At 40.9% G+C, this 18,260-nt stretch overlaps 1 long non-coding RNA gene across 1 annotated transcript in view; it reads left to right on the forward strand.

Annotated features, from left to right (window-relative positions):
- Window positions 1-18,260, forward strand: part of LOC123849524 (uncharacterized) — a 122,900-nt gene that overhangs the window by 39,385 nt on the left and 65,255 nt on the right. Inside the window, exon 3 of the long non-coding RNA XR_010407808.1 lies at window positions 13,638-13,748. This is a non-coding gene — a long non-coding RNA (uncharacterized LOC123849524). The remainder of the gene's footprint in view (window positions 1-13,637; window positions 13,749-18,260) is intronic.

The raw sequence follows: 18,260 nt of genomic DNA on the forward strand, positions 1-18,260 counted from the left end.
TGTTTTTCTTTCTCAAGATTGCTTTGGCTATTTCAGATCTTTTGTGGTTCTATACCAATTTTAGGATTCTTTGTTCTAGGTCTGTAAAAATTGTCATTGGTATTTTGATAGGGATGGAATGGTTTGTTCTCTAAAACCTGGTAAATCTCATATAGTAACAAAAACCTCTAAAAAGTATGTTCTAGGATCAGTCAATGGCATGCCATTTTCAAGGAACAATTTCTTTTAAACTGAATTATGCAAGAGCTAACAAAATTTAGTGTTGATATTTCAGTCATTGAAAACAATCCATCGAGCTCTCTTTCTTTCACACCAACCTCGTACTATGGTTGAAAGAAATTTATCACAGTGCTTTCTTATCCAAGCATGTCTGTGCATGACAAGTCTTACTATCCTTTAAAGGTGATAATACAAATCGGGGGTTAAGTAGAAGAGAGGACTTATGTTTAACCACAATTCTTTCAGCTGGGCCAAGGAACAATAATTTCCTGATTTGTCTGCCCTTTGTCTTAGTGCCTTCTCTCCAGTTAGAAGCCATTTCCTGGACTCAGTAGCCAAATTTCCCTTCTTACTGCCTGTCATACTTACCAGGCAATCAGCATTCATCACCACAATGAAGCTAATCTTGCCAAAAGTCCGGGATACTCGAAGTCAGTTGGCCACAGTTCCTTGTATCAATCCCTACAGTAGATCTGGGTTGGCCAATGGGAACATAATAATTGACATCCTTTGGCAAAGGCTCCCCATTCTCTGGACAATGTTTATAAAGACACAGCTTCTGACTCTGTAATTCTCTTTTTATATACGATTTCATGTTTGAGAAACCCCCATTTGGCTGACGCATCCCTTCTCTAGCCATATTAAAAGTTCTGAAGTCTGGTCTTATCTTGCTGGCAGTGATACTGGATTGTCTTGGGAAGGTGATACTGCAGATCTTTGTTATGAGGCATTCTGCCCTGATTTTAGAGTTTATGCCTGGATGTAATCTTACTCTCAGATCGGTGTTCTTGTTGAGGAGACTTCCCTGTAGTACTCCCAAATCAACGTGGCTGAAGAATACCACATACCACATGCTTTATCTCATATCCACATCTAACCTATTAGCAAATCCCTGTGGCTCCCCCAAAAATTTAACCTCCACCCCTGTCATTCTAGCCCAGGTCTCTGCTCTTCTTCACCTACACACTGCTATAGTCCCCAGACTGGTCTCCCTGATTCCAGTCTCATCTATTACTCTTTGTCAACACAGCAGCCAGGGTAATCCTTGGAACACAGATATACTTATATCACTGTCCTGCTCAAATCTGCTTCCTCTGAGAGAATAATATCCAAATGCTCCTTCCCTGGATACAAGGCCCTGCCTGATACGTGGGCCACCTTTTTGACCTTATCCTCTACCATTTCGCCCTTGCTCGTTCTGCTTCACCTACACGGCCTCTGTGCGCTGCTTCCAACACACCCACCATGTTCCTGCCTCAGGGCTCCTGCACTTGCTCTACCCTCTGCTATGTGCATGTCTCAGTCCCATACCTCATTCTGAGCTTTGTGCATATGTCCTCTCATTGGAGAAGCCCTGCCTGACCACCTTATCTGAAATAAGAGCCCCCTAAGCTGTATTACTAAATGTCTCTCCTTGCCCTACTCATGTATGTAAGCATTAGTTTTTTGTCCCCCCCCCCCCCAGTAAAATAGGAGCCCCACCAGGGTTTGTTTATAGCTATATCCTAAGGTCCTACAGTGATGCCTGGTACCTAGTGTGCCCCATCTAAATATTTGTTGACTAAATGACAGAATGATTCCTTATCTTATCGGATCGTTACAACACTTCTTTTAGGTTTTAGGTGCTGGTATTCTGATTTTGTAAATAAACTGCAAAGGCAAGCTTGGTACATTGCTTAAAGAAGGTGGTCACTATGGAGCTAAACTAAGTTTTGAATTTGAGCCTTTATGTCCTCTGGTTCAGTATTTATCGTATCATACTTTTAACCCCATCTAGTGATGTGGAACCAAGTGACAGTATTAGTGAGTGCTGGGCGGTGGCATTCCAGGACTTGCCATGAATGTTCAGTGGCAGGGCAGAATCATTAGGCCAGTGGTTTGATAGAGGATGATGACATTTCTCAAGGAGCTCAGCTGTGGCCCATCCACACATCTATCAGTCAACACCCTTCAGTCTCAATATGGAGATAATGGAGTCTAGTTTTCGGTTTTTATGACCACTCTGTTCTGAATTAACAGAGAGAAAACTTGCTGATTAGTCTTTGTATTGCAATGGCTATTACTGATTTCCTCACCCCATCCTAGATAGATAACCAGGTCGTAACAGGAACTAGAGTGCATATAGTCTGGGGCCACAGCCAGAAGACCAGAAGTTAACCAGATCAGAATAATTCATTCAGGAGTCCGAGCCAAAGAGCCAGTGACAGGTCCAGTCCAAGATACAGAATGTTAGATGTTCTATTTTCAGCCACAGGGTCTTCTTATTAATGGGTTACTTGCCTATCAGATGACTCCCTGGCTAGTGTTAGACAAGGAGGGCCCTGCAGATTAGCTAAGTACCCCCATTTTCCTCTTGATGATGCCTCTTGGGCCAAGGCAAAGGCAAGGTCATGAGTCAAGCTGACCCCAACAGGTATGTGCCTCTTGAATACATTGCCTCAGTGATGGGAGGTCAAGAGGGCACCATGCGTGGCTGCAGGTATCTGCATCCATGGGGTTGGTGTCTGAGTGGACAACACTGCCTGTCTTATGGGTTGATGCCATTTGTTTTTTGTTTATGTATCAGTAAAATTCTGAAGACTTTTCCTCCTATTTTAATGTAGACAGCTGCCAACACAAGCCTGTTAAACTCCAGGAAATAAGTCATTATACATCAATGTGGTTTTAAAAAAAGTAGGGGTACAATGGGCTCAACGTGAGTCAGCATATGGGAATATTGCTTAGGGGGAAAATGTGATTCTGGAACTTGAAAACAGGAACCTAGCATGAGGTTCTTTTTCCTGTATTCATCATTTTAACCATGTATTTTTAGAACGCCAACTACATGCCAGGTAATGTGTTATATGCTGGCAATGCACAGATACAACAGTCCGTTCTCCGGGGGCTTAGGATCTAGCAACTTCTCTGTGGGCCACATCTAGTCTCTTGCGTTCCCGTTTCTTTCAGCTTTCAAGAATTCTGAAAGGAGAAATAAAAACTTGAGATAAATGAAAAAGAAATCGATGAATGAGTCTGAAAGTGATTTAATTACCAATTAGAGCAGAGATAGAAAAGGCATAGCCTCAGTTCATCTCCCGTCACACATAGTGAGGAGGTCTTTGCAGTGAGAGAGATGGTATGAAGATAGATGTGAAGGCCTTCCCTTCTTGACCTTAAAATAATGAAAATATGTGCCTGTGTACTATGTATATGTGTTATGTGTGTACGTCTATATATTTGTGTCCCCCCCAATTCATATGTTGAAATCTTGACCCCCAGTATCTCAGAATTTACTATATTTATAGGACCTGTAAAAAGGTAATTAAGTTAAATGAGGTCACTGGGCTGGGCCCTAATCCAATAGGATTGGTGTTGTTATTTTTTTTTTTTAAAGATTTTATTTATTTATTTGAGAGAGAGAATGAGATAGAGAGAGCATGAGAGGGGGGAGGGTCAGAGGGAGAAGCAGGCTCCCCGCCGAGTAGGGAGCCCGATGCGGGACTCGATCCAGGGACTCCGGGATCATGACCTGAGCCGAAGGCAGTCGCTTAACCAACTGAGCCACCCAGGCGCCCAGGATTGGTGTTGTTATTAAAAAAGGAAATTAGAGTACAGGCAGGCCCAGAAGGAAGACCATGTGAAGACACAGGGAGAATAGACAAGCCAAAAAGAAGCCTCAGAAGAAATTCACCCTGTTGACATTTTGATCTCAGTCAGCTTTCTAGCCACCAGGACTGTGAGGAAATGTAGTTCTATTGTTTAAGCAACCCTCACCCCCACCCCCACTCCCATGGTGCTTTGTGAGGGCAGCCTTAGTGAAATACTACAAATACACATACATAATTAGAAGGCCCCACCCCTAAAGATGTTAAGAACTCAAAAGCTGCACATATATATTAAGGCAAGTTTAGAAAGAAATACTCTCAGGTGCTGGGTCAAGGGCTTGCTAAGCTCAGTGGTCAGATGAGAAATAATGCTGGCTGGATACTCTAGCTACATGGATGCTAAGTGCTTTATATGTCTTTACTAGTTAATTCACTCAGTGAACACTTTATAAGTTCCTGCTATGTACCAGGCATTGAACTGGGTACAGGAAATACAAGAATGATTGGTACAAGAATCTGTCCTCAAGGAACTGGTTATGGATGACCATTGCTAGTGTGAGAAGTCTTAGGACAAATACATGAACAGGGCACCTAACCTAGGAAGCTGGTTGTCCCAGCTCTGAATTCCCACAGCCACTGGACTACACGTGGTCTTTTCCTTACTTCTCCTATTTTAAAGTCTTCTTTCTTATTGACCTTCTCCAGTCTCTTCTTGTTTTTGTTTGTTTATTTGGTTTTTGGGTTTTGGCTTTTGTTTTGTTTGGGTTTTTTTTTTCCCCCCCTAAATGATTAAGTAATGGATATCAACACAGGATTTGTAGTAGTTCACTTAGGCTCCCAGGAAATCATTCAGAGAAGATGATGCAGTAAATCAAACTTCATGTTAACTCTGACCCTGGAGTGTTATCATCTGACTCAATTCCAGAAGAGAGAACAACCTCCTGTGACTTCTTCCCCCATCTTTCAGACCATAAATAGGTGCTGGGGCCCTGCCAAGCTGGGTCACTGTGGCTCATAAGGGACTGTCAGTTCCTCACAAACATTACACAGCTACAAAATTACTATGCCGCCCAAAGTGACTCGTAAAATTGGCCCCTCTTAAAAAGAGAATTTTAGAAATGTCACCTCCAGACTATCATTCTAATGCAACTAAGCTCTCCTCTCAGCTGACTGCCTGGAAGAGTCCTCAGAGGAACAAATGGGAAACCTAGCACTTTGATCTGCCCAGGGCAAGTATTAGGATGCAGCAAGAGTAGAACTTTTAGGGGATATTTTATTTTTTTTTTTTTTAAAGATTTTATTTATTTATTTGAGAGAGAGAATGAGAGAGAGAGAGAGCATGGGAGGGGGGAGGGTCAGAGGGAGAAGCAGACTCCCCGCTGAGCAGGGAGCCCGATGCGGGACTCGATCCCGGGACTCCAGGATCATGACCTGAGCCGAAGGCAGTTGCTTAACCAACTGAGCCACCCAGGCGCCCCTTAGGGGATATTTTAAATCTAGGATAGTGATAAAATATAAATGATGTTTGATATCTACTTGTATTTACAAAGAAACAGACCAAGAGTGTGTGTGTGCACGTGTGAGTCTGAGTGCTTATGAAGAGAGAGCGAGAGATTGAGAGACAGAGACTCTCATTGGCTGAGACCCACCCACAGGGTGGAGACACATCTGCTTTATTTAAAGTCTCCTGATTGTAAATGTTAATCACATCTGCAAAATACCTTCTTAGCAATGTTTAGGCTAGTGTTTGACCAAACAACTGGGCACCATAACCAGCCAAGTCGACACATAAAATTTACCATTATACTACTTTAAACAGAAAGAGGTAATCTAAGTTCTTCATCATGTTATTGAATAAGAATATCAATGAAAGTAACTAGCAGTCACACAGAAAAAATCTCTAAACCTCTTATTTATCTCTCTTTGGATGCTTTCAGTCTTGGAGTTTAGAGCCATTGCTTCCCAAGTCAAACAAGTCTGTCTTCAGATGACCCTTATAGTTAACAAATTTTTGCTTGACTTCATTGAGTCCTAATCCCTGTCTGTGTAACTCTCGTGCTTTAAATGCTGTTCTACCTTCTGGAACATCATGGAAGCAGATTGAAGACCAATTTGCCTTAAATGTCCAAAATATATTGTATAGGGTATTCATTTTGTGTGGTGCTCAGCATGGGGGTGAGGGATAGAGAAGTTTCTGTGCTCAAATAAGTTTGGAAACACTGCTTACAAGCTCTTCCTTTAGAAGATTTATCATGGCTCATATTAAAGGCTTCTGCAGCAAAGAAACCAGCTAAGCTGAACTTTAACCTAGCATTTCCCAGACATCTGACCTTGGAAAATCTTCTTTTTCTTTTCACTACCATCCTATAGAAGGTAAATTGAAAGGTTCTGCAAGGGTCTCTGACATTATCAATGTTAGCCTTTCATTTAGGTGCTCTGTCCCCCGGTCGCTCTGCACCACAGTTGTATCAGTCCTTAGGGGCTTAAAATAATAGCCATTCATTATTTCTCCCAAGCCTGCAGATCGCTGGGTGATTCTGCTGATCTGGCTTGGTATTGACTGATCTTAGCTGGGCTTATTTATGCATCTGCAGTGATGAGTAAGGTGGAGGCTAGCTGGTCTAGCCTAGCCTTGCCTGGAATGACTTGGCTTTATTCCATGTGCCTCTCTTTTTTTTTTTTTTTAAGATTTTTTATTTATTTATTTGACAGAGAGAGACACAGCGAGAGAGGGAACACAAGCAGGGGGAGTGGGAGAGGGAGAAGCAGGCTCCCCGCAGAGCAGGGAGCCCGATGCGGGACTCGATCCCAGGACCCCGGGATCATGACCTGAGCCGAAGGCAGTCGCTTAACCGACTGAGCCACCCAGGCGCCCTCCATGTGCCTCTCTTATCATTCTAGCAGACTAGCAACCTAGGACGTTCTCCTTGCAGTGGCAGAGATTGAAGAGAAGAAATGGAAATACGTAAGCAAACACTTTTCCAAGTCTCTGCTTACATCAAATTTGCTAAAATTCTGTTGGTCAAAGAGTGACACTTGGGTGATCTCAGAGTGGCAGGGTACTGCAAAGTTATAGGGCAAAGGACAAGTATATTGGCAGCCATTAATTGAGGCCATGCAACGGTCAAATGCAAATCTGAGAAAGTGGGTCAAGATAACAGTATCAAGGCGCCTGGGTGGCTCAGTTGGTTAAGCGACTGCCTTCGGCTCAGGTCATGATCCTGGAGTCCCGGGATCGAGTCCCGCATCAGGCTCCCTGCTCAGCAGGGAGTCTGCTTCTCCCTCTTACCCTCCCTCCTCTCATGTGCTCTCTCTATCTCATTCTCTCTCTCAAATAAATAAAAAAAATCTTTAAAAAAGATAACAGTATCAGATCGCTGACAGCAGGGTGGAGGGTGTGTAGTAACATCACGATTCCTCAGAGCCCACCCCTCCAAGATGCTCAGGGTGGGCTTAGGTGCCCATAGTCTCAGAAGCTTCCCAGGTAATACAGATGATGAGCCAGGGTTGAAAACCACCAGTCTAGACGCCCCCCCCTTTTTTTTTTAACAATATCAATTATGTGCTTACAATGATAAATTTCACAAGGGATATAGAAAGAATTTTAAGTTGAAGACATTGGTGCTTCTTGCCACTGAGCTTCCAGTCTCAGGCAAATAAGACTGGTGTATGATTAGTTATATGGCAGCAGCTCAGCATTCAATCCCACTGCTACCATGACTCTTCCCTGGCCTCAAATACATCCTGGCTCTTGGATTCCTGCAATTAGATCATTTTTTTAAACTGTATCTGATATATTTTATTCTGTGTGTGCCACACCCTCAGTCAGGGGGCAGCTGAGGGAAAGGGACTGAGCCAAGGGTAGTGCAAATTTAGCCGGACTTAAAAGGGGCTATAAATATATGATTTTTTCCCGGAAGACCAAGGACGCCAGGGTGGTCAACAGGGAGTTACTGTTGTAAGGCATTTGACGTGTTAAAAAGAAAACAAAACATATTTTCCCCAAAGGTATTTATATATTGTTATGAATAGTAACATAGAGGTATTACTGAAGTTATCATATCCAATTATTTGTGTGTATATATGTATTTATATATAATCTCAGTCAAGAGATAATGAATATACAACTAATATCTTGTTGAAGTTCGTATAATTTTTAAAATTCTACAGGTGGGAACTGTATTAGTCTGCTCAGGCGGCCATAACAAAATACCCCAGACTGGCTTAAACAACACACATTTATTTTCTCACAGTTCTGGAGGCTGAAAGTCCTTGGCCATAGGGTTGGTTTCTGATAAAGGCCTTCTTTCTGGTTTGCAGATGGCTGCCTTCTTGCTGTGTCCTCACATAGTCTCTTCTGTGTGTGTGTGTTTGCAGAGGAAGAGAGAACAGCTCTCGTGACTCTTCCTCTTTTTATAAGCACATCAGGCCCATCAGATCAGGACCCCACCATTATGACCTCATTTAACCTTATTTACATGCCTAACAGCTCTATCTCCAAATACAGTCATGTGGGGAGTTTAGGCTTCACTATATGAATTTTGGAGAAACACAGTTCAGTTTATAACAGGAACCATTGTGTTAGACTTTTGCTGAAAATAAAAAAATGCCCTCACTCCTTACTGCCATTTGAGATCTCTTTCCAGACATAACGGGGCCTCAGAAGCTTCCCTACAGTCCATTTTTGGATTGTAGCCATTCTAGGTAGCACCAAAGATCCCGTGGCTTCCCTACTTCATGTGGTCCAACTAGATTATATAAAGCAATGGGGCCCCAAATATGTGAATTGTATACTTACTTTAAAATCAAATGATAAGTTTATGTATAGATTTTACATCCTAGAGTATTTCAATATGAGTTTAAATAATCAAATAATCTAGGGCGCCTGGGTGGCTCGGTCGTTAAGTGTCTGCCTTTGGCTCAGGTCATCATCCCAGGGTCCTGGGATCAAGCCCCGCATCGGGCTCCCTGCTCAGCAGGAAGCCTGCTTCTCCCTCTCCCACTCCCCCTGCTTGTGTTCCCTCTCTCGCTACATCTCTCCCTGTCAAATAAATAAATAAAACCTTTAAAATAAATAAATCAAATAATCTTATTCTTACCTTGATCTATGTTGCAAATTAAAAAAAAAAACAAGCAAAAATAATGAATACACTGCTGTACAAACCCATATTTTACATCTTTATCAGTAAGGGCACGGGTGATTAATATCTGAACTGCAATGCCTTCATGTCTCAGTATAGATACTAGAATATTTAGTCTCCTAATCTGCGTATGTGCTTCACTAGAAGTTAAGAAGGCAAATGTTAATGACATAGAGGTTAACAGGGAGGGTTCTAAAGCAAGAGTCAGTAAACTATGGCGCATAAGCCAAATTGTGCATGCTGCCCATTTTTATGAATAAAGTTTTATTGGAACGCAGCCATGCCTCTTTGCTGACACAGCATCCATGGCTGCTTTCAGGCTACAATACCACAGTTGAGTAGAAAATGGCCTACAGAGCCTAAAATATTCACCATCCAGCCCTTTACAGAAAAAGAAGTTTGCTGACCCTCAATCTAAAGTAAAGATCCTTGAGATCAAATTCCTAACTCTGCAGGTTCTAGCTGTGTGACCTCAGGCAAGTTATCTAGCCCCTCTGTGCCTTAAGTTCCTCATTGTAAAATGAAGATAATAATATTACCTGGATCAAAGGGGTGTTAAGAGCAATAAATGAGCATATAAACATCTCAGTGTAGGGTCTGGACTAAAGGAAACACTCACACTGTAGTTGTTAACTGAATAATCCACAACAAACTAAATTCATAATGAAGAAGTTAAACTAAGAGCAATTAATAATTAAAAAGGAAAAATAAAAGTAATTAAAAACCTGACCAACTCAAATCTATAGTGGTGAGGCTCCTCCCTAAATATCCTTTCTAAAAATTTACAAGAATTCTCTTTCTATGTGGGGCATGCCTAGTAGGAGCTTTCGAACATTGGCAGGCATTGCTGGGCACTAAGCCACATTAGGAGAATATAGAATAAATCCTTAGTAAACTCTGATGATATACTAAGTTTAGTTTACTAATAACACATTGAATAGCCCTTAATAATTCACTTAGTAATTTACTGGTAAATAGTCTCTAGCCATTCATAAAAATAGAAGTCAGTGGAATTAAATTGTGTTTGTGGTTCTGTTCACAGCCTACCAGATAGATCATCCTTTGCAACTGTTCACCCTGACTCTTCCCTGACTGGATGCATAGCCATCTGGTTCCTGGAGTAAATGAAACCAAGCCATGGATCCCATCCCTAGTAATTTTGCCAGTTTGACTTTCTCCTATGGCTAGAGGATATGGGAGTATGACATGTGGTTGGGTAAGAATAAATACCTTAGCCCCACTGGAAAATATATCCCAGTGATGAGTGGTAGGTAGGTAGCATCATATTTTGTTTAAAAAGTTTAAAATCTATGAGATAAAGGTGTAGCGGAGGTTGCTCCCTAGTCTACCCTGGGGGTTATGTGAGGTTGTTGGCAGTTCTTTCCATGAGGAGTTAGTTTTGCAGTTGTATAATTAACATCAAGAATAGCAGTTCTAAAGAATAAACGATGTTTAATTAAGAGGAGGAAGTGTGAATAGAAAGTCTCTTATCTAATCTGTTGGTTGTTTGGATCCTTATGACTGTCAGAAGTCTCTTCACAAAACTTCTAAATGAAGTAGAAATAATGATGAACCTGTGAGCAGGACTAGAAAAAAACCATTGAGAATAGTGACCGAGTGGCGTGGCAAGGTACATTCACCACAGTGAACTCTAATCATAGGTTCTTTTTCAGATATGCAATCGATTTAAAAAATTGCGATGGATATTTCCTGAGATAACGTTCAACACTAAATATCTGGTCCTTTCTTTCTTCTCATGCTTGGTTGGAAACCTCTCTGATCAGTGAGAATTTCAGCCATGCCTCTTCTCTCACTTCCTCTCCTGTGTCTCTATTTCTTCAAGATCTGCCACTGCCTGGAGGTCTCCCTCCTGTGTTCTCCACCTTCCCCCATTGCTTTAATCATTTTTCATTTCTGTTCCTGAAGACTCCTTGCAAACCCAGCCTAACTTGGATCAGGTGAATTTGAGCTGTCCATACCCCTCCTTTTTTCCCCAGGTCAGAAATCACTAGATAATGTATTATGGAAAAGGAAGAAGGCCATTAAGGAATATATGTGTGAATTTACAGTTCTTCATTTTTAAAACAACCTGTTTCCTGATTATAGAATACTTGTCCATTTTAGGAAATTTAGCAAAATAAAGAATACTAATGAAGGAAAAGATAATCACCCATAATCCTACCACATGGGGTAAACACTTAATACTTTGCTGTGTTTCTTTCCTGTCTTCATCTGTAGTTTATATTTATAGAGTCCTTACTATGTACTAGATACTTGCTAAACATTTTATGTATTTTATTTCATTTACTCTTCACAACAACCCTATGAAGTATGATTTATATTGTTCTCATACTAAAGATGAGGAAATAGGGCCCAGAGAATGAAATTACTTGACCAGGTAAATGAGGAAGAAAACAAGCTGATAGCAGCCCATAATATTAATGCTATGCTATTCTAGTTACCATTCTGCTCTGTTGATGTTAGATTTCATTATTTAAATTGAATTTATTGGGGCGCCTGGGTGGCTCAGTCAGTTAAGCATCCCACTCTTGATTTCGGCTCAGGTCGTGATCTCAGGGTGGTGAGATGAAGGCCCCCCATCACGCTCTGCACGGAGCATGGAGCCTGCTTAAGATTCTCTCTCTCTCCCTCTACCCCTCCCCAACCCCACTCACGTGTGCTCTCTTTCTCTAAAAAAAAAAAAAAGAATTTATTAGTGATCAAAGGATGGACTTTAAAAACCTGGTGAGTTGTTATCTTGGAAAAAGTAATTAAATGTGTATTAATGATGGTTCAAAATACAATTCAATTTCTTTTTTTAATTAATTAATTAACTTATTAATTTATTTATTATGTTCAGTTAGCCAACATATAGTACATCATTAGTTTTTGATGTAGTGTTCAACGATTCATTAGTTGTGTATCATCACAACACGTGCTCTCCTTAATGCTCATCACCTGGTTACCCCATCCCCCCACTCACCTCCCTTCTGTAACCCTCCGTTTGTTTCCCAGAGTCCGGAGTTTCTCATGGTTTGTCTCCATCTCTGATTTCTTCCCATTGAGTGGAGGGAAAACTGAATGGGAAGAAATCAGAGAGGGAGACATACATTTTAATTTCTTAATGGAGTACCATTTTGCTTTCTATAAAATGGCGTAGGGAATATTACCCACACAAAATGCTGTAAACTGAACTCCCTTCTTGTCATTTTCCTTGTTTCTCACAGTTCTGAATGAACTGATGAATTTATCCGGTAAGAAAAGAAAGAAAGGAACTCATCTCCTTAACCCACAAAGGATTCACACTCAACTTCTCCACTCACTCCCTCTGCCACTCTGGCAGAGCGACCAGCACCATGAATACCAGATTCATTGCTTTCTCTCTCATTTTGCTCTCCTGCTATTTCCCCAGTGCTGTTAATCATGAAATGGGCAGAAGTTGAAGTTCTCAGCCGACTTAGCAACACCTGACAGAATTATGATTTCCTTAATTATAGAGGGTGGACTCAATGCATATAAAATTTTGCTGTTCTTTTGTATTTTATCAGTATATAATGTGCATTTTTCTTCTATCAGTGACTTATGTCCTCTGAAATAATAGTCTACCAGAGTATAATTAGAAGTTCTACCTCATCTCCATTTAAAGATATTTGTGTGGAAAACGTTATCGGAAATCATTATATATGTGTAAATTTATAATCTGCTTTTCCTCATAACGGTTGAGAGACTTACACATTTTAAAGGACTGCACAATCTTGATTCTTTAGATGTATTTATATTGTTTGTGAGCATGTCAAGTATATCTATTTTATAAATGAGCTTCAGGGGGCACTGCTGCAGAATTCCTTAAAACTACTGTCATTTGATTCCTGGATTTCTTATGAAATGTCGACAGGCACTACGGCCTATTACTAAGAAAGCAAAATAAATAAGCATCCTAAAGGGTATTTTTGCACTACCTGATTTCAAGTGCTGGATAACAAGGTTAATCTAATTAGAACAATAAGCTGTTATGCTATAACATATATGAGATATAAGATGATTCATTTCAGCCTCTTCCTTTTATGGGTGAGAAAACTGAGTTTATGGCTTGTCCAAGGTCAACAGCTGAAAGGGAAGTCTCCTGCCTGGGTACAACCAAAGCTTCTATGATAACTTAAAGTAGAAGGCATTTATTTATTCACTATTCCCCAAAGGTTTTGGATTTAGAAAAGCCTGGAAAAATGAAGATTTCCCTATATCCACAGTATTTGAAATGGAGTTGCCTCCACTCTCCCACAACTTCTGCAACCGAGGGGTATACAAGACCATTTGGTGGTCAAAATTTCAAATTGCTTTTAGACTTACAGAAAAATTGCAAGACTAGTACAGAGAATTTCTATATGTCCCTGTCCCAGTAGACTATTAACATTTTATATACTGTAATATAATTATCATAACCAGGAAATTAACATTGGTATAGCACCATGAACTGACTCCATTTGAACTTCACTTTGAAATTTCCAACTCCTGTCCCTTTGCTTTTGCTGTTGTTCCCAAGACCCAATTCAGGATTCCATATTGCATTTAGCTGTCATTTCTCTCTGATCTCCTGTAATCTGCAACAGTTCCTCAGTTTTTCCTTGTCTTTTGTAACCTTGACAGCCCCAAAGAATACTGATTAATTTGTTTTACTCCATGTCACTCCATTCAGGCCTGTCTGGAATCTTATGATTGGACTGAAGTCCTGCATCCCCGTCAAGAACACCACAGAAATGGTTCCTCATCCTTCTCAGTACATCAGATCACAGCATGCATGATATCTGTATGTATTATCATCGATGATGCTGGTATTGATCACCTGGTCAAGATGGTCACTACACTTTTCCACTGTAAAGTTACTATCCCAGTGACCAAGGTGGAACAATTTGAGCACCAAAATAGATAATGATACTATTAGATTATAACCCATAAAATAATATCCATGAGTTAATAGTGACGTAAATAAGTAATATCTAGCTATTTGATAAAGTCAGCTCTTGTTATTCTCAGTAGTTATGTTCTATAAAGTCAGTGTGTGAACCTGAATTAGCTCATACTGAACCATTGCTCCTAGGGGAAATACAGGTTTGAGTTCCTGCCAGCCTTGGGTCAAAACCTTTTTATCAGTTGATCCATACATCACCTGGTTTTATTTTAATTTCTGTTTAAAGGCTCTATTTAGTTTGTTGATTCATTAACACTGAGCTCACAGCCAACAGCACTGTAACTCCTGCCGGAATGAAGCTCATCTAACACACACATTTTCTCTGTAAGGCACATCCTACCCTCGCAGTTAAGAACACTAGACAGCATTTCAGCACCATGCTTCGGGGACATTTTAAACAGTGAAATCGCCAACAGAAAGCACAAAAATGTGAAAAATGTGGCACTAAATCAACGAATCAAAGGACACTTGTTTACGGCAGGCAGGCGAGCTGACTTAAGGAGGCAGACTGTTGCCTTGTTGGACCTCAGCGGGGAGTGTGTGTTTCAGGTGTTTCAGATTTGTCACTGCTCTGCACGTGTCCACGAGTGACCAAGAAAGTGCCATGACTATAAATTTTAGCCTGAGGGTGAATTCTCAAATTCATAATCTGTGAATAATGAGGATGGACTGTATGTGGAGGAGATGTGACAGCTCTTCTTTGCAGCAGAACTCTAGTCAATGCAAAGAATGAAGGACATAGAGAATGGCCACCCCCACAGGTAACCTCCACAGGGATCATTGTTGCAGATGGACCACCAATGGCTACTAGAACAGTGGGCAAAGCTTTGAGGACGAAAGGGATTTGCATAGTTTCAAATTATTTCCCCCAAGACCTTAATTGACTACAGGGGGAAATCTAGTAAATTTATATTCATTTCAAATTTCATATTGCATGACTTCTTAATTTTTCTAATATTACATAGCATTAGCAGATGTTGCCTGTGAATACAAATAAATAGGTGGTATGTTCTCAAATTCTTGATAAGGGGAGCTCCACATTTTTCGCTGTATTTTCATATCTGGATAATCAGTACTCAACCAAAGCTGTTAATTTATGTATAACTGGAGAAGAGTCAAGAAGCTGTCACTTCAAGGGTAGATTTGGGATATGTAAGGTTCACTGCCTGTGTGAAATCATCCCAGGTAGGGGCAAGCACTTATTCTTCAGTGTTCCCGCTGTGTCCTGTTTGGATAGACTAGAAATACTTATTTTACAGTATAGATTGATTGTGTGCCCAATTGTCTCCTAGACAGGCTGTTTCCTGAATACAGTGGCAGCCCCCTCCACCTTTATATCTCCGGAGACAAGCACAGTGTCTCACATATAGTGGGTGCTCAGTAAATAGTAACTGGAAGTAGAATGGCATGGGATGAGACAGGGTAGGATCCAAGACAAATACCTCAGTTCTGCTGGGCATCCACCATCCACATTTTTTCACAGATGAATTTTTGTTCTTGCCATGTTTTCGGACGCTAATGTTTATCTCCTGCCCATGGTAAAGACAAGCATGACCCTTGTTGTAGTAGTTGAAGGCACATGGAAATGAAGACCTTTGTAAGCCCATTTGGTTTATGGGAAGGTTTTTGTTTCACGCATCTTAGTTCAGATGTGACCTTAGGTGTATTATTCATATACCTACCTTTATCCAAATAATGGTGGTACTCTTGTCTCTAGAGGCAAAACAGATTAATGGCAGTATTAGGGATTTTATGGAGCAGCTTATCTGAAAAAGCTTTTATTCTGAAAAAATTGTCATGATTGGTTCCGAGCACTTGGATGATTTCAGATTAAATCAAATGTATTAGGGTAGCTAACAAACATAACAGCTCCCCAATTCCAGAGACTTAATATAATGCACTTTTTCCTGCTCCTTAACAGTGCAGTTCAGTGTTCCTGGTTGGGCAGTTCTCACTCAGACAATGTTTCAAGGACTCAGGCTTATTCCCTCTCATGGGTCTACCCACCTCCAGGTCTTCAGAATCCTCTCCCCTCAGCTGTGGAGTTTTATGGCCCAGTCTAGGAGTGGTTTTCTACCCTCTTCCCACATTCTCTTGGAAGTGAATCAATCATATTTCCTCCCTTATGTGCAAGGCATGCTGGGAAATATCTAACTTAGTGTGCCCAGGAGAAAAAAAAGAGCAATTGTTCGGTAAACAACCAGCCAGTCTGCCTCACTAGCTCAGCCTGGCATCTCTCTCTCAATTCTCATGTCACTTGTTGTCCTTATTCTTCTTCAGATACTTAACACTTGGTTCATTGTATTCCTTCATTCATTATGAAACCCATTGGTACCATAATGGGCTTCTACAACATGGCAGTTGATGGAGTTTTTCAAGAAAAATCAAGTTTTTTTCCAGGACTCCACCCTGGAATTCAGTCTAGTTCAATGCTATTTAACTCTCAGAGTATTTGGGAGTTTTGAAAAAATATGAGTGTGACTACCTATCTCACAGAGCAAGTACTTTCAGCTACTCACTATCTAAATTTTGCCTCAAATATTTATTTGCTGTCCATTCATTTCTTCATATTTTGCCTTTCTGTAGTCTAACTGGAAAACAAGCAGAAGCAGATATTTAAGATTTAGGGGAAAAATGTAAAGGCAAAGAACTTTCAGTTCTCTCTCTGAATTTAATTATCCTTGGAAATTTAGAAAAGATTATTAGTCTTATTAGAGAATCAGAGTGTGAGAGAGAGCACAAGCAGGGGGAGGGGCAGGGGGAGAGGGAGAAGCAGGCTACCTGCTGAGCGAGGAACCCGATGTGGAACTTGATCCCAGGACCCTGGGACCATGACTTGGGCTGAAGGCAGAAGCTTAACTGACTGAGCCATCCAGGTGTCCCAAGTATAGGTTAGTTCTACATCATTTTCCTCAACTTTAAAAAAAATGTTTTCATTATTTTCCTACTAACGTGTCTTTTTAGACTTTTTTTTTTTCTTTTTTTTTTTTTACCTAATCACTTCCTCCCACAATGACATTTTAATACTACGGGTATGCTGTGTATCTGTGAAGTCAGATAGGATTGAGGGGTTGAGGGCCACAAACCACTGTGATAGCCAAGATTTTTTTTGCTCCCCAAGAACCAGTTTCACCTGTCTGGGGTAATATCCCCACCATTGAGAATATATATTCTAAATAAAAGGGGAATGAGTTCTGAAAATAAGAAGCATTTTTTCATGATGTCTTGATTACTTATTAAATTAAAGGTAGTTTAATATCACCTGTTGTACATTTGGCATCATAATGAGACAGCATTAGGAAACTCAAAAATAATACCATTGAATGGTATTATTGAATGCCTGTAGTCTAGATAAAGCTAACAAACATGCCTCCAGCATTTTAAATGGACAGTGATGCTCATGCAAACGAATAGAGATTTAGTAAAATCTGAAAATGCAAAAATAAAATCTGGTAGAGGGCAAAGATAAGAGAAATTGAAGAGATGGAAGCTTTCTAGAGAGGCCGTTAATCTGAGTTTAAGCTTACCATAAAAAGGAAACATAAAAGGAGGGCTTGTGAGGCAATAGGATGGAAGAAAAATTGTGCCGGATAAGGAAGCTGAAGGAAATCCTATTCCCTTTTCTTTTCGTAGGTGACGGTTACTACAATAACTAGGTAGCTTCTTTTTCTGATTTGTTGGAAAGGGAAAAGATTAGGCACAACTGAGTCTGCAAGGCTAGGTCATGTCCCCTACATGTCGGGGAACACGGGAAGCTTAGAGCCTACGGGCCAGCTGTCTTCTCCTCCAGCCATAGGTCTGGAAGGAATCTTCATGTGGCCCGGCTGTTCTCCTTTCTAGCTCTTCCTGCTGTTCCTCACTCCCCTGCCTCCTGTTTGTAAATCTGCAGCAAAGAGATCCCATCTGAGTTGTCAGCCTTACCTCTTAACCGCAACATCTCCCCAGACCCTCCTCTCTTTCAGTTCTGTCTCCCAATCTCCCAGTGGTCCTTGTAGGCTCCCACTTGCACACTCTTGCTTGTAACTGTTATTGCATCTGGACCGCCTTCTGCGTGCATCTTTGTCTACCTTCATATTCTTCCTTTTTGTTCCCGCTTCCCAACGCTGACAGGTGGTGTGAACCTCACTTTACAGGTGCCCGGCCCTCCTCAGATCACACAGCTGGTGTGTGTGTGCCCAGGTTCCAGGTCTTCTGCCTCAGAGTCCGATGTGCTGTCAACTCCTCTCTGGCAACTTGACTGCCATGTTGTAGACCTTTAGTGAATAGTTTTTCTACTGACGAACGTACAGATAGATACCTTTTACTCTGAAGATGGGTGAATGATGGTGAATAGAACTGCCATAGTCATCT

The sequence above is a fragment of the Mirounga angustirostris genome, unplaced genomic scaffold, assembly GCF_029215605.1.
Source record: "Mirounga angustirostris isolate CCGP_5_RB_7025 unplaced genomic scaffold, mMirAng1.0.hap1 SCAF_15, whole genome shotgun sequence".
NCBI lineage: Eukaryota > Metazoa > Chordata > Mammalia > Carnivora > Phocidae > Mirounga > Mirounga angustirostris.